Source organism: Primulina tabacum, unplaced genomic scaffold (assembly GCF_025594145.1).
Source record: "Primulina tabacum isolate GXHZ01 unplaced genomic scaffold, ASM2559414v2 Contig446, whole genome shotgun sequence".
Classification (NCBI taxonomy): domain Eukaryota; kingdom Viridiplantae; phylum Streptophyta; class Magnoliopsida; order Lamiales; family Gesneriaceae; genus Primulina; species Primulina tabacum.
The window spans coordinates 1-12,519 of record NW_027459752.1 but is presented as its reverse complement, the minus strand read 5'-3'; the positions used below and the strand labels follow the sequence as shown (position 1 = coordinate 12,519).

General features: G+C 44.3%; 14 non-coding genes and 1 pseudogene across 14 annotated transcripts; all 15 read right to left on the bottom strand.

Moving 5' to 3' along the window:
- Window positions 1-439: 439 nt before the first annotated feature.
- LOC142534336 (5S ribosomal RNA) lies at window positions 440-558 on the bottom strand. The gene has a single exon (XR_012816994.1). It is a non-coding gene; the product is annotated as a 5S ribosomal RNA (ribosomal RNA).
- A 1,020-nt stretch (window positions 559-1,578) lies between these two features.
- On the bottom strand, window positions 1,579-1,697 carry LOC142534347 (5S ribosomal RNA). The gene has a single exon (XR_012817005.1). It is a non-coding gene; the product is annotated as a 5S ribosomal RNA (ribosomal RNA).
- Window positions 1,698-2,276: 579 nt separating this feature from the next.
- LOC142534303 (5S ribosomal RNA) lies at window positions 2,277-2,395 on the bottom strand (annotated as a pseudogene).
- A 683-nt stretch (window positions 2,396-3,078) lies between these two features.
- Window positions 3,079-3,197, bottom strand: LOC142534270 (5S ribosomal RNA). Its single transcript, XR_012816950.1, has one exon. It is a non-coding gene; the product is annotated as a 5S ribosomal RNA (ribosomal RNA).
- Window positions 3,198-3,885: 688 nt separating this feature from the next.
- LOC142534332 (5S ribosomal RNA) lies at window positions 3,886-4,006 on the bottom strand. The gene has a single exon (XR_012816990.1). It is a non-coding gene; the product is annotated as a 5S ribosomal RNA (ribosomal RNA).
- A 685-nt stretch (window positions 4,007-4,691) lies between these two features.
- LOC142534345 (5S ribosomal RNA) lies at window positions 4,692-4,812 on the bottom strand. The gene has a single exon (XR_012817003.1). It is a non-coding gene; the product is annotated as a 5S ribosomal RNA (ribosomal RNA).
- Window positions 4,813-5,494: 682 nt separating this feature from the next.
- On the bottom strand, window positions 5,495-5,615 carry LOC142534328 (5S ribosomal RNA). Its single transcript, XR_012816986.1, has one exon. It is a non-coding gene; the product is annotated as a 5S ribosomal RNA (ribosomal RNA).
- A 683-nt stretch (window positions 5,616-6,298) lies between these two features.
- LOC142534333 (5S ribosomal RNA) lies at window positions 6,299-6,419 on the bottom strand. Its single transcript, XR_012816991.1, has one exon. It is a non-coding gene; the product is annotated as a 5S ribosomal RNA (ribosomal RNA).
- Window positions 6,420-7,102: 683 nt separating this feature from the next.
- LOC142534343 (5S ribosomal RNA) lies at window positions 7,103-7,221 on the bottom strand. Its single transcript, XR_012817001.1, has one exon. It is a non-coding gene; the product is annotated as a 5S ribosomal RNA (ribosomal RNA).
- Window positions 7,222-7,858: 637 nt separating this feature from the next.
- On the bottom strand, window positions 7,859-7,979 carry LOC142534358 (5S ribosomal RNA). Its single transcript, XR_012817016.1, has one exon. It is a non-coding gene; the product is annotated as a 5S ribosomal RNA (ribosomal RNA).
- A 684-nt stretch (window positions 7,980-8,663) lies between these two features.
- On the bottom strand, window positions 8,664-8,784 carry LOC142534352 (5S ribosomal RNA). The gene has a single exon (XR_012817010.1). It is a non-coding gene; the product is annotated as a 5S ribosomal RNA (ribosomal RNA).
- A 683-nt stretch (window positions 8,785-9,467) lies between these two features.
- On the bottom strand, window positions 9,468-9,585 carry LOC142534339 (5S ribosomal RNA). The gene has a single exon (XR_012816997.1). It is a non-coding gene; the product is annotated as a 5S ribosomal RNA (ribosomal RNA).
- Window positions 9,586-10,267: 682 nt separating this feature from the next.
- LOC142534273 (5S ribosomal RNA) lies at window positions 10,268-10,388 on the bottom strand. The gene has a single exon (XR_012816953.1). It is a non-coding gene; the product is annotated as a 5S ribosomal RNA (ribosomal RNA).
- A 682-nt stretch (window positions 10,389-11,070) lies between these two features.
- Window positions 11,071-11,188, bottom strand: LOC142534338 (5S ribosomal RNA). The gene has a single exon (XR_012816996.1). It is a non-coding gene; the product is annotated as a 5S ribosomal RNA (ribosomal RNA).
- A 682-nt stretch (window positions 11,189-11,870) lies between these two features.
- LOC142534370 (5S ribosomal RNA) lies at window positions 11,871-11,991 on the bottom strand. Its single transcript, XR_012817027.1, has one exon. It is a non-coding gene; the product is annotated as a 5S ribosomal RNA (ribosomal RNA).
- Between the last annotated feature and the right edge of the window lie 528 nt (window positions 11,992-12,519).

The following is a 12,519-nucleotide window of genomic DNA, read 5'->3' as shown; positions in this document are numbered from 1 at the left end:
TCATACCCTTCCGCACAGAACCGGCTCACGACAATAAAAATCGCTAAATGTTCCCAAAAAATAGGAAAAAAATAAGAAGAAGAAAATAGCGAATGTAAAGCTTTTATTATGCCTGGGATACGATAAAGTGGAACCGAAATTGAATTTCGAACTTACTAAGCGGATTACTCGAGGAAACGGAAGCTTAACAGAAGCGGAAAATCGCAAATTAGAGGGTCTTAGAGAAGGAATTCGGCTAAAATCTAGCCAGCTCATTGCGGAGTAATGAGTCTCGTTCGTTTGCCCGTTACCAATCAAATTAGGCTACAATTTTGTCCAAATCCGGCAGTGCCCGAGCTACGTTGATTTCTCATGTCTTATCTGGTCCCGATCGAGATTCAGATGATTTGAGCCGAAAATCGTCTGTCAACAAGTAATCAAAAATAGAAAAACACGAAAATGGGTGCAACACGAGGACTTCCCAGGTGGTCACCCATCCTTGTACTGCTCTCGTCCAAGAACGCTTAGCTTCGGAGTTCTGATGGGATCCGGTGCATTAGTGCTGGTATGATCGCACCCGACATTGAGTTGATGTTTATTCTTATATCTCAAGAGTACGTGTGGAGAAGGCGACAATGGACAACACGCGGCACTGCTCTCGCCCAATCAGAACCATGAAGGTAAGCGTTCTGGCGCGATGGCCGAGCTAGGATGGGTAACCTCCCTGGGAAGTACTCGTGTCACGACCGTTTACGTAAATTATGGATAAAACAGTCGAAATAATTGTTTTAAATGAGTTATCCGTCTCCGGAGTAATCTGCGTCATACCCTTCCGCACAGAACCGGCTCACGACAACAAAAATCGATAAATGTACTCAGAAAATAGAAAAAAAAATAAGAAGAAGGAAATAGCGAATGTAAACGGATTTCTCGAGGAAACGGAAGCTCAACAGAAGCGGAAAATCGCAAATTAGAGGGTCTTAGAGAAGGAATTCGGCTAAAATCTCACCAGCTCATTGCGTAATAACGAGTCTCGTTCGTTTGCCCGTTTACAATCAAATTAGCCTACAATTTTGTCTAAATCCGGCAGTGGCCGAGCTACGTTGATTTCAGTCGAAATAATTTTTTTAATGTGTTAACCATCTCTGGGGTAATCTGCGTCATACCCTTCCGCACAGAACCGGCTCACGACAACAAAAATCGATAATTGTTCCTAGAAAATAGAAAAAAAAATAAGAAGAAGGAAATAACGAATGTAAAGCTATTATTATTCTTGGGATACGATAAAATGGAATTAGAATCGAATTTCGAACTTCCTAAGCGGATTTCTCGAGGAAACGAAAGCTTAACAGAAGCGGTAAATCGCAAATTAGAGGGTCTTAGGGAAGGAATTCGGCTAAAATCTCGTCAGCTCATTGCGTGGAATGAATCTCGTCCATTTGCCCGTTTACAATCAAATTAGCCTACAATTTTGTTCAAATCCGGCAGTGCCCGAGCTACGTTGATTTCACATGTCTTAACTTGTTCCGATCGAGATTCAGATGATTTGAGCCAAAAATCGTCTGTCAACAAGTAATCAAAAATAGAAAAACACGAAAAGGGGTGCAACACGAGGACTTCTCAGGGGGTCATCCATCCTAGCACTGCTCTAGTCCAAGCACGCTTAACTTCGGAGTTCTGATGGGATCCGGTGCATTAGTGCTGGTATGATCGCACCCGACATTGAGTGGGATGTTTATTCTTATATCTCTCGAGTACGTGTGGAGCGGGCGGCGATGGACAACACGCGGCACTGTTCTCGCCCAATCAGAACCATGAATTTAAGCGTTCTGGCGCGATGGCAGAGCTAGGATGGGTGACCTCCCTGGGAAGACCTCGTGTCGCCACCGTTTACGAAAATTATGGATAAAACAGTCGAAATAATTTTTTAATGAGTTAACCGTCTCCGGAGTTATCTGCGTCATACTCTTCCGCACAGAACCGGCTCACGAAAACAAAAATCGATAAATGTTCCTAAGCGGATTTCTCGAGGAAACGAAAGCTTAACAGAAGCGGTAAATCGCAAATTAAAGGGTCTTAGAGAAGGAATTCGGCTAAAATCTCGTCAGCTCATTGCGTAGTAAGGAGTCTCGTCCGTTCGCCCGTTTACAATCAAATTAGCCTACAATTTTGTCCAAATCCGGCAGTGCCCGAGCTACTTTCATTTCACCTGTCTTATCTGGTCCTGATCGAGATTCAGTTGATTTGAGCCGAAAATCGTCTGTCAACAAGTAATCAAAAATAGAAAAACACGAAAAGAGAGGCAACTGGAGGACTTCTCAGGGGGTCACCCGTCCTAGTACTGCTCTCGCCCAAGCACGCTTAACTTTGGAGTTCTGATGGGATCCGGTTCATTAGTGCTGGTATGATCGCACCCGACATTGAGTGGGATGTTTATTCTTATATCCCTCGAGTACATGTGGAGCGGGTGGCGATGGACAACACGCGGCACAGCTCTCGCCCAATCATAACCATGAAGTTAAGCGTTCTGGCGCGATGGCAGAGGTAGGATAGGTGACCTCCCTGGGAAGACCTCGTGTCGAGACCGTTTACGTAAATTATAGATAAAACAGTCGAAATAATTGTTTTTAATGAGTTAACCGTCTCCGGAGTAATCTGCGTCATACTCTTCGGCACAGAACCGGCTCACGACAACAAAAATCGATAAATGTTCCCAGAAAATAGAAAAAAAAATAAGAAGAAGGAAATAACGAATGTAAAGCTATTATTATTCTTGGGATACGATAAAATGGAATTAGAATCGAATTTCGAACTTCCTAAGCGGATTTCTCGAGGAAACGAAAGCTTAACAGAAGCGGTAAATCACAAATTAGAGGGTCTTAGGGAAGGAATTCGGCTAAAATCTCGTCAGCTCATTGCGTAGAATGAATCTCGTCCATTTGCCCGTTTACAATCAAATTAGCCTACAATTTTGTTCAAATCCGGCAGTGCCCGAGCTACGTTGATTTCACATGTCTTAACTTGTTCCGATCGAGATTCAGATGATTTGAGCCAAAAATCGTCTGTCAACAAGTAATCAAAAATAGAAAAACACGAAAAGGGGTGCAACACGAGGACTTCCCAGGGGGTCACCCACCCTAGTACTGCTCTCGCCCATGCACGCTTAACTTCGGAGTTCTTATGGGATCCGGTGCATTAGTGCTGGTATGATAGCACCCGACATTGAGTGGGATGTTTATTCTTATATCCCTCGAGTAGGTGTGGAGCGAGCGGCGATGGACAACACGCGGCACTGCTCTCGCCCAATCATAACCATGAAGTTAAGCGTTCTGGCGCGATGGCAGAGCTAGGATAGGTGACCTCCCTGGGAAGACCTCTTGATGCGACCGTTTACGTAAATTATGGATAAAACAGTCGAAATAATTGTTTTTAATGAGTTATCTGTCTCCGGAGTAATCTACGTCATATCCTTCCGCACAGAACAGGCTCACGACAACAAAAATCGATAAATGTACACAGAAAATAGAAAAAAAAAATAAGAAGAAGGAAATAACGAATGTAAGGAAATTGTTATGCCTGGGATACGATAAAATGGAACCGGAATCGAATTTCGAACTTCCTAAGCGGATTTCTCGAGGAAACGAAAGCTTAACAGAAGCGGTAAATCGCAAATTAGAGGGTCTTAGAAAAGGAATTCGGCTAAAATCTCGTCAGCTCATTGCGTAGTAATGAGTCTCGTCCGTTTGCCCGTTTACAATCAAATTAGCCTACAATTTTGTCCAAATCCGGCAGTGCCCGAGCTACTATTTTCATTTCACATGTCTTATCTGGTTCCGATCGAGATTCAGTTGATTGGAGCCGGAAATCGTCTGTCAACAAGTAATCAAAAATAGAAAAACACGAAAAAGGGTGCAACACGAGGACTTCCCAGGGGGTCACCCATCCTAGTACTGCGCTTTCGCCCAAGCACGCTTAACTTCGGAGTTCTGATGGGATCCGGTGCATTAGTGCTGGTATGATCGCACCCGACATTGAGTGGGATGTTTATTCTTATATCCCTCGAGTACTGTGTGGAGCGGGCGGCGATGGACAACACGCGGCACTGCTCTCGCCCAATCATAACCATGAAGTTAAGCGTTCTGGCGCGATGGCAGAGGCTAGGATGGGTGACCTCCCTGGGAAAGACCTCGTGTCGCGACCGTTTACGTAAATTATAGATAAAACAGTCGAAATAATTGTTTTTAATGAGTTAACCGTCTCCGGAGTAATCTGCGTCATACCCTTCCGCACAGAACCGGCTCACGACAACAAAAATCGATAAATGTTCCCAGAAAATAGAAAAAAAATAAGAAGAAGGAAATAACGAATGTAAAGCTATTATTATTCTTGGGATACGATAAAATGGAACCAGAATCGAATTTCGAACTTCCTAAGCGGATTTCTCGAGGAAACGAAAGCTTAACAGAAGCGGTAAATCGCAAATTAGAGGGTCTTAGAGAAGAAATTCGGCTAAAATCTCGTCAGCTCATTGCGTAGTAATGAGTCTCGTCCGTTTGCCCGTTTACAATCAAATTAGCCTACAATTTTGTTCAATCCGGCAGTGCCCGAGCTACTTTCATTTAACATGTCTTATCTGGTCCCGATCGAGATTCAGATGATTTGAGCCGAAAATCGTCTGTCAACAAGTAATCAAAAATAGAAAAACACGAAAAGGGGTGCAACACGAGGACTTTCCAGGGGGTCACCCATCCTAGTACTGCGCTTTCGCCCAAGCACGCTTAACTTCGGAGTTCTGATGGGATCCGGTGCATTAGTGCTGGTATGATCGCACCCGACATTGAGTGGGATGTTTATTCTTATATCCCTCGAGTATGTGTGGAGCGGGCGGCGATGGACAACACGCGGCACTGCTCTCGCCCAATCATAACCATGAAGTTTAACGTTCTGGCGCGATGGCAGAGGTAGGATGGGTGAGCTCCTTGGGAAGACCTCGTGTCGCGACCGTTTACGTAAATTATGGATAAAACAGTCGAAATAATTGTTTTTAATGAGTTAACCGTCTCCGGAGTAATCTGCGTCATACCCTTCCGCACAGAACCGGATCACGACAACAAAAATCGATAAATGTTCCCAGTAAATAGAAAAAAAATAAGAAGAAGGTAATAACGAATGTAAAGCTATTATTATGCCTCGGATACGATAAAATGGAACCGGAATCGAATTTCGAACTTCCTAAGCGGATTTCTCGAGGAAACGAAAGCTTAACAGAAGCAGTAATCGCAAATTAGAGGGTCTTAGAGAAGGAATTCGGCTAAAATCTCGCCAGCTCATTGCGTAGTAATGAGTCTCGTCCGTTTGCCCGTTTACAATCAAATTAGCCTACAATTTTGTCCAAATCCGGCAGTGCCCGAGCTACTTTCATTTCACATGTCTTATCTGGTCTCGATCGAGATTCAGATGATTTGAGCCGAAAATCGTCTGTCAACAAGTAATCAAAAATAGAAAAACACGAAAAGGGGTGCAACACGAGGACTTCCCAGGGGGTCACCCATCCTAGTACTGCGCTTTCGCCCAAGCACGCTTAACTTCGGAGTTCTGATGGGATCCGGTGCATTAGTGCTGGTATGATCGCACCCGACATTGAGTGGGATGTTTATTCTTATATCCCTCGAGTATGTGTGGAGCGGGCGGCGATGGACAACACGCGGCACTGCTCTCGTCCAATCATAATCATGAAGTTAAGCGTTCTGGCGCGATGGCAGAGCTAGGATGGGTGACCTCCCTGGGAAGACCTCGTATCGCGACCGTTTACGTAAATTATGGATAAAACAGTCGAAATAATTGTTTTTAATGAGTTAACCGTCTCCGGAGTAATCTGCGTCATACCCTTCCGCACAGAACCGGCTCACGACAACAAAAATCGATAAATGTTCCCAGTAAATAGAAAAAAAATAAGAAGAAGGAAATAACGAATGTAAAGCTATTATTATGCCTCGGATACGATAAAATGGAACCGGAATCGAATTTCGAACTTCCTAAGCGGATTTCTGGAGGAAACGAAAGCTTAACAGAAGCGGTAAATCGCAAATTAGAGGGTCTTAGAGAAGGAATTCGGCTAAAATCTCGTCAGCTCATTGCGTAGTAATGAGTCTCGTCCGTTTGCCCGTTTACAATCAAATTAGCCTACAATTTTGTCCAAATCTGGCAGTGCCCGAGCTACTTTCATTTAACATGTCTTATCTGGTCCCGATCGAGATTCAGATGATTTGAGCCGAAAATCGTCTGTCAACAAGTAATCAAAAATAGAAAAACACGAAAAGGGGTGCAACACGAGGACTTCCCAGGGGGTCACCCATCCTAGTACTGCGCTTTCGCCCAAGCACGCTTAACTTCGGAGTTCTGATGGGATCCGGTGCATTAGTGCAGGTATGATCGCACCCGACTTTGAGTGGGATGTTTATTCTTATATCCCTCGAGTACGTGTGGAGCGGGCGGCGATGGACAACACGCGGCACTGCTCTCGCCCAATCATAACCATGAAGTTAAGCGTTCTGGCGCGATGGCAGAGCTAGGATGGGTGACCTCCCTGGGAAGACCTCGTATCGCGACCGTTTACGTAAATTATGGATAAAACAGTCGAAATAATTGTTTTTAATGAGTTAACCGTCTCCGGAGTAATCTGCGTCATACCCTTCCGCACAGAACCGGCTCACGACAACAAAAATCGATAAATGTTCCCAGAAAATATAAAAAAAATAAGAAGAAGGAAATAACGAATGTAAAGCTATTATTATGCCTCGGATACGATAAAATGGAACCGGAATCGAATTTCGAACTTCCTAAGCGGATTTCTCGAGGAAACGAAAGCTTAACAGAAGCGGTAAATCGCAAATTAGAGGGTCTTAGAGAAGGAATTCGGCTAAAATCTCGTCAGCTCATTGCGTAGTAATGAGTCTCGTTCGTTTGCCCGTTTACAATCAAATTAGCCTACAATTTTGTCCAAATCTGGCAGTGCCCGAGCTACTTTCATTTAACATGTCTTATCTGGTCCCGATCGAGATTCAGATGATTTGAGCCGAAAATCGTCTGTCAACAAGTAATCAAAAATAGAAAAACACGAAAAGGGGTGCAACACGAGGACTTCCCAGGGGGTCACTTATCCTAGTACTGTTCTCGCCCAAGCACACTTAACTTCGGAGTTCTGATGGGATCCGGCGCATTAGTGCTGGTATGATCGCACCCGTCATTGAGTGGGATGTTTATTCTTATATCCCTCGAGTACGGGTGGAGCAAGCGGCGATGGACAACACCCGGCACTGTTCTCGCCCAATCAGAACCATGAAGTTAAGCGTTCTGGCGCGATGGCAGAGCTAGGATGGGTGACCTCCCTGGGAAGACCTCCTGTCGCAACCGTTTACGTAAATTATGGATAAAACAGTCGAAATAATTGTTTTTAATGAGTTAACCGTCTCCGGAGTAATCTGCGTCATACCCTTCCGCACAGAACCGGCTCACGACAACAAAAATCGATAAATGTTCCCAGAAAATAGAAAAAAAATAAGAAGAAGGAAATAACGAATGTAAAGCAATTATTATGTTTGGGATACGATAAAATGGAACAGGAATCGAATTTCGAACTTCCTAAGCGGATTTCTCGAGGAAACGAAAGCTTAATAGAAGCGGTAAATCGCAAATTAGAGGGTCTTAGAGAAGGAATTCGGCTAAAATCTCGTCAGCTCATTGCGTAGTAATGAGTCAAATCCGGCAGTGCCCGAGCTACTTTCATTTCACATGTCTTATCTGGTCTTGATCGAGATTCAGATGATTTGAGCCGAAAATCGTCTGTCAACAAGTAATCAAAAATAGAAATACACGAAAAGGGGTGCAACACGAGGACTTCCCAGGGGGTCACCCATCCTAGTACTGCGCTTTCGCCCAAGCACGCTTAACTTCGTAGTTCTGATGGGATCCGGTGCATTAGTGCTGGTATGATCGCACCCGACATTGAGTGGGATGTTTATTCTTATATCCCTCGAAGACGTGTGGAGCGGGCGGCGATGGACAACACGCGGCACTGCTCTCGCCCAATCATAACCATGAAGTTAAGCGTTCTGCCGCGATGGCAGAGTTAGGATGGGTGACCTCCCTGGGAAGACCTCGTGTCGCGACCGTTTACGTAAATTATGGATAAAACAGTCGAAATAATTGTTTTTAATGAGTTAACCGTCTCCGGAGTAATCTGCGTCATACCCTTCCGCACAGAACCGGCTCACGACAACAAAAATCGATAAATGTTCCCAGAAAATAGAAAAAAAAATAAGAAGAAGGAAATAACGAATGTAAAGCAATTATTATGTTTGGGATACAATAAAATGGAACCGGAATCGAATTTCAAACTTTCTAAGCGGATTTATTGAGGAAACGAAAGCTTAACAGAAGCGGTAAATCGCAAATTAGAAGGTCTTAGAGAATGAATTCGGCTAAAATCTCGTCAGCTCATTGCGTAGTAATGAGTCTCGTCCGTTTGCCCGTTTACAATCAAATTAGCCTACAATTTTGTCCAAATCCGGCATTGCCCGAGCTACTTTCATTTCACATGTCTTATCTGGTCCCGATCGAGATTCAGATGATTTGAGCCGAAAATCGTATGTCAACAAGTAATCAAAAATAGAAAAACACGAAAAGGGGTGCAACACGAGGACTTCCCAGGGGGTCACCCATTCTAGTACTGCGCTTTCGCCCAAGCACGCTTAACTTCGGAGTTCTGATGGGATCCGGTGCATTAGTGCTGGTATGATCGCACCGGACATTGAGTGGGATGTCTATTCTTATATCCCTCGAGTACGTGTGGAGCGGGCGGCGATGGACAACACGCGGCACTACTCTCGCCCAATCATAACCATGAAGTTAAGCGTTCTGGCGCGATGGCAGAGCTAGGATGGGTGACCTCCCTGGGAAGACCTCGTGTCGCGACCGTTTACGTAAATTATGGATAAAACAGTCGAAATAATTGTTTTTAATGAGTTCACCGTCACTGGAGTAATCTGCGTCATACCCTTCCGCACAGAACCGGCTCACGACAACAAAAATCGATAAATGTTCCCAGAAAATAGAAAAAAAATAAGAAGAAGGAAATAACGAATGTAAAGCTATTATTATGCCTGGGAGACGATAAAATGGAACCGGAATCGAATTTCGAACTTCCTAGGCGGATTTCTCGAGGAAACGAAAGCTGAACAAAAGCGATAAATCGCAAATTAGAGGGTCTTAGAGAAGGAATTCGGCTAAAATCTCGTCAGCTTATTGCGTAGTAATGAGTCTCGTCCGTTTGCCCATTTACAATCAAATTAGCCTACAATTTTGTCCAAATCCGGCAGTGCCCGAGCTACTTTCATTTCACATGTCTTATCTGGTCCCGATCGAGATTCAGATGATTTGAGCCGAAAATCGTATGTCAACAAGTAATCAAAAATAGAAAAACACGAAAAGGGGTGCAACACGAGGACTTCCGAGGGGGTTACCCATCCTAGTACTGCTCTCGCCCAAGCACCTTAACTTCGGAGTTCTGATGGGATCCGGTGCATTAGTGCTGGTATGATCGCACCCGACATTGAGTGGGATGTTTATTCTTATATCCCTCGAGTACGTGTGGAGCGGGAGGCGATGGACAACACGCGGCACTACTCTCGCCCAATCATAACCATGAAGTTAAGCGTTCTGGCGCGATGGCAGAGCTAGGATGGGTGACCTCCCTGGGAAAACCTCGTGTCGCGACCGTTTACTTAAATTATGGATAAAACAGTCGAAATATTGTTTTTAATGAGTTAACCGTCTCCGGAGTAATCTGCGTCATACCCTTCCACACAGAACCGGCTCACGACAACAAAAATGAATAAATGTTCCCATAAAATAGAAAAAAAATAAGAAGAAGGAAATAACGAATGTAAAGCTATTATTATGCTTAGGATACGATAAAATGGAACCGGAATCGAATTTCGAACTTTCTAAGCGGATTTCTCTAGGAAAAGATAGCTTAACAGAAGCGGTAAATCGCAAATTAGAAGGTCTTAGAGAAGGAATTCGGATAAAATCTCGTCAGCTCATTGCGTAGTAATGAGTCTCCTCCGTTTGCCCGTTTACAATCAAATTAGCCTACAATTTTGTTCAAATCCGGCAGTGCCCGAGCTACTTTCATTTAACATGTCTTATCTTGTCCCGATCGAGATTCAGATGATTTGAGCCGAAAATCGTCTGTCAACAAGTAATCAAAAATAGAAAAACACGAAAAGGGGTGCAACACGAGGACTTCCCAGGGGGTCACCCATCCTAGTACTGCGCTTTCGCCCAAGCACGCTTAACTTCGGAGTTCTGATGGGATCCGATGCATTAGTGCTTGTATGATCGCACCCGACATTGAGTGGGATGTCTATTCTTATATCCCTCGAGTACGTGTGGAGCGGGCGGCGATGGACAACACGCGGCCCTGCTCTCGCCCAATCATAACCATGAAGTTAAGCGTTCTGGCGCGATGGCAGAGGTAGGATGGGTGACCTCCCTGGGAAGACCTCGTATCGCGACCGTTTATGTAAATTATGGATAAAACAGTCGAAATAATTGTTTTTCATGAGTTAACCATCTCCGGAGTAATCTGCGTCATACCCTTCCGCACAGAACCGGCTCACGACAACAAAAATCGATAAATGTTCCCAGAAATAGAAAAAAAATAAGAAGAAGGAAATAACGAATGTAAAGCTATTATTATGCCTGGGATACGATAAAATGGAACCGGAATAGAATTTCGAACTTCCTAGGCGGATTTCTCGAGGAAACGAAAGCTGAACAGAAGCGGTAAATCGCAAATTAGATGGTCTTAGAGAAGGAATTCGGCTAAAATCTCGTCAGCTCATTGCGTAGTAATGAGTCTCGTCCGTTTGCCCGTTTACAATCAAATTAGCCTACAATTTTGTCCAAATCCGGCAGTGCCCGAGCTACTTTCATTTCACATGTCTTATCTGGTCCCGATCGAGATTCAGATGATTTGAGCCGAAAATCGTATGTCAACAAGTAATCAAAAATAGAAAAACACGAAAAGGGGTGCAACACGAGGACTTCCGAGGGGGTTACCCATCCTAGTACTGCTCTCGCCCAAGCACCTTAACTTCGGAGTTCTGATGGGATCCGGTGCATTAGTGCTGGTATGATCGCACCCGACATTGAGTGGGATGTTTATTCTTATATCCCTCGAGTACGTGTGGAGCGGGCGGCGATGGACAACACGCGTCACTACTCTCGCCCAATCATAACCATGAAGTTAAGCGTTCTGGCGCGATGGCAGAGCTAGGATGGGTAACCTCCCTGGGAAAACCTCGTGTCGCGACCGTTTACTTAAATTATGGATAAAACAGTCGAAATATTGTTTTTAATGAGTTAACCGTCTCCGGAGTAATTTGCGTCATACCCTTCCACACAGAACCGGCTCACGACAACAAAAATGAATAAATGTTCCCAGTAAATAGAAAAAAAATAAGAAGAAGGAAATAACGAATGTAAAGCTATTATTATGCCTCGGATACAATAAAATGGAACCGGAATCGAATTTCGAACTTCCTAAGCGGATTTCTCGAGAAAACGAAAGCTTAACAGAAGCGGTTAATCGCAAATTAGAGGGTCTTAGAGAAGGAATTCGGATAAAATCTCGTCGGCTCATTGCGTAGTAATGAGTCTCCTCCGTTTGCCCGTTTACAATCAAATTAGCCTACAATTTTGTTCAAATCCGGCAGTGGCCGAGCTACTTTCATTTAACATGTCTTATCTGGTCCCGATCGAGATTCAGATGATTTGAGCCGAAAATCGTCTGTCAACAAGTAATCAAAAATAGAAAAACACGAAAAGGGGTGCAACACGAGGACTTCCCGGGGGGTCACCCATCCTCGTACTGCGATTTCGCCCAAGCACGCTTAACTTCGGAGTTCTGATGGGATCCGGTGCATTAGTGCTGGTATGATCGCACCCGACATTGAGTGGGATGTTTATTCTTATATCCCTCGAGTACGTGTGGAGCGGGCGGCGATGGACAACACGCGTCACTACTCTCGCCCAATCATAACCATGAAGTTAAGCGTTCTGGCGCGATGGCAGAGGTAGGATGGGTGACCTCCCTGGGAAGACCTCGTATCGCGACCGTTTTATGTAAATTATGGATAAAACAGTCGACATAATTGTTTTTCATGAGTTAACCGTCTCTGGAGTAATCTGCGTCATACCCTTCCGCCTAGAACCGGCTCACGACAACAAAAATCGATAAATGTTCCCAGTAAATAGAAAAAAAATAAGAAGAAGGAAATAACGAATGTAAAGCTATTATTATGCCTCGGATACGATAAAATGGAACCGGAGATCGAATTTCGAACTCTAAGCGGATTTCTCGCGGAAACGAAAGCTTACAGAAGCGGTAAATCGCAATTAGAGGGTCTTAGAGAAGGAATTCGGCTAAAATCTCGTCAGCTCATTGCGTAGTAATGAGTCTCGTCCGTTTTGCCC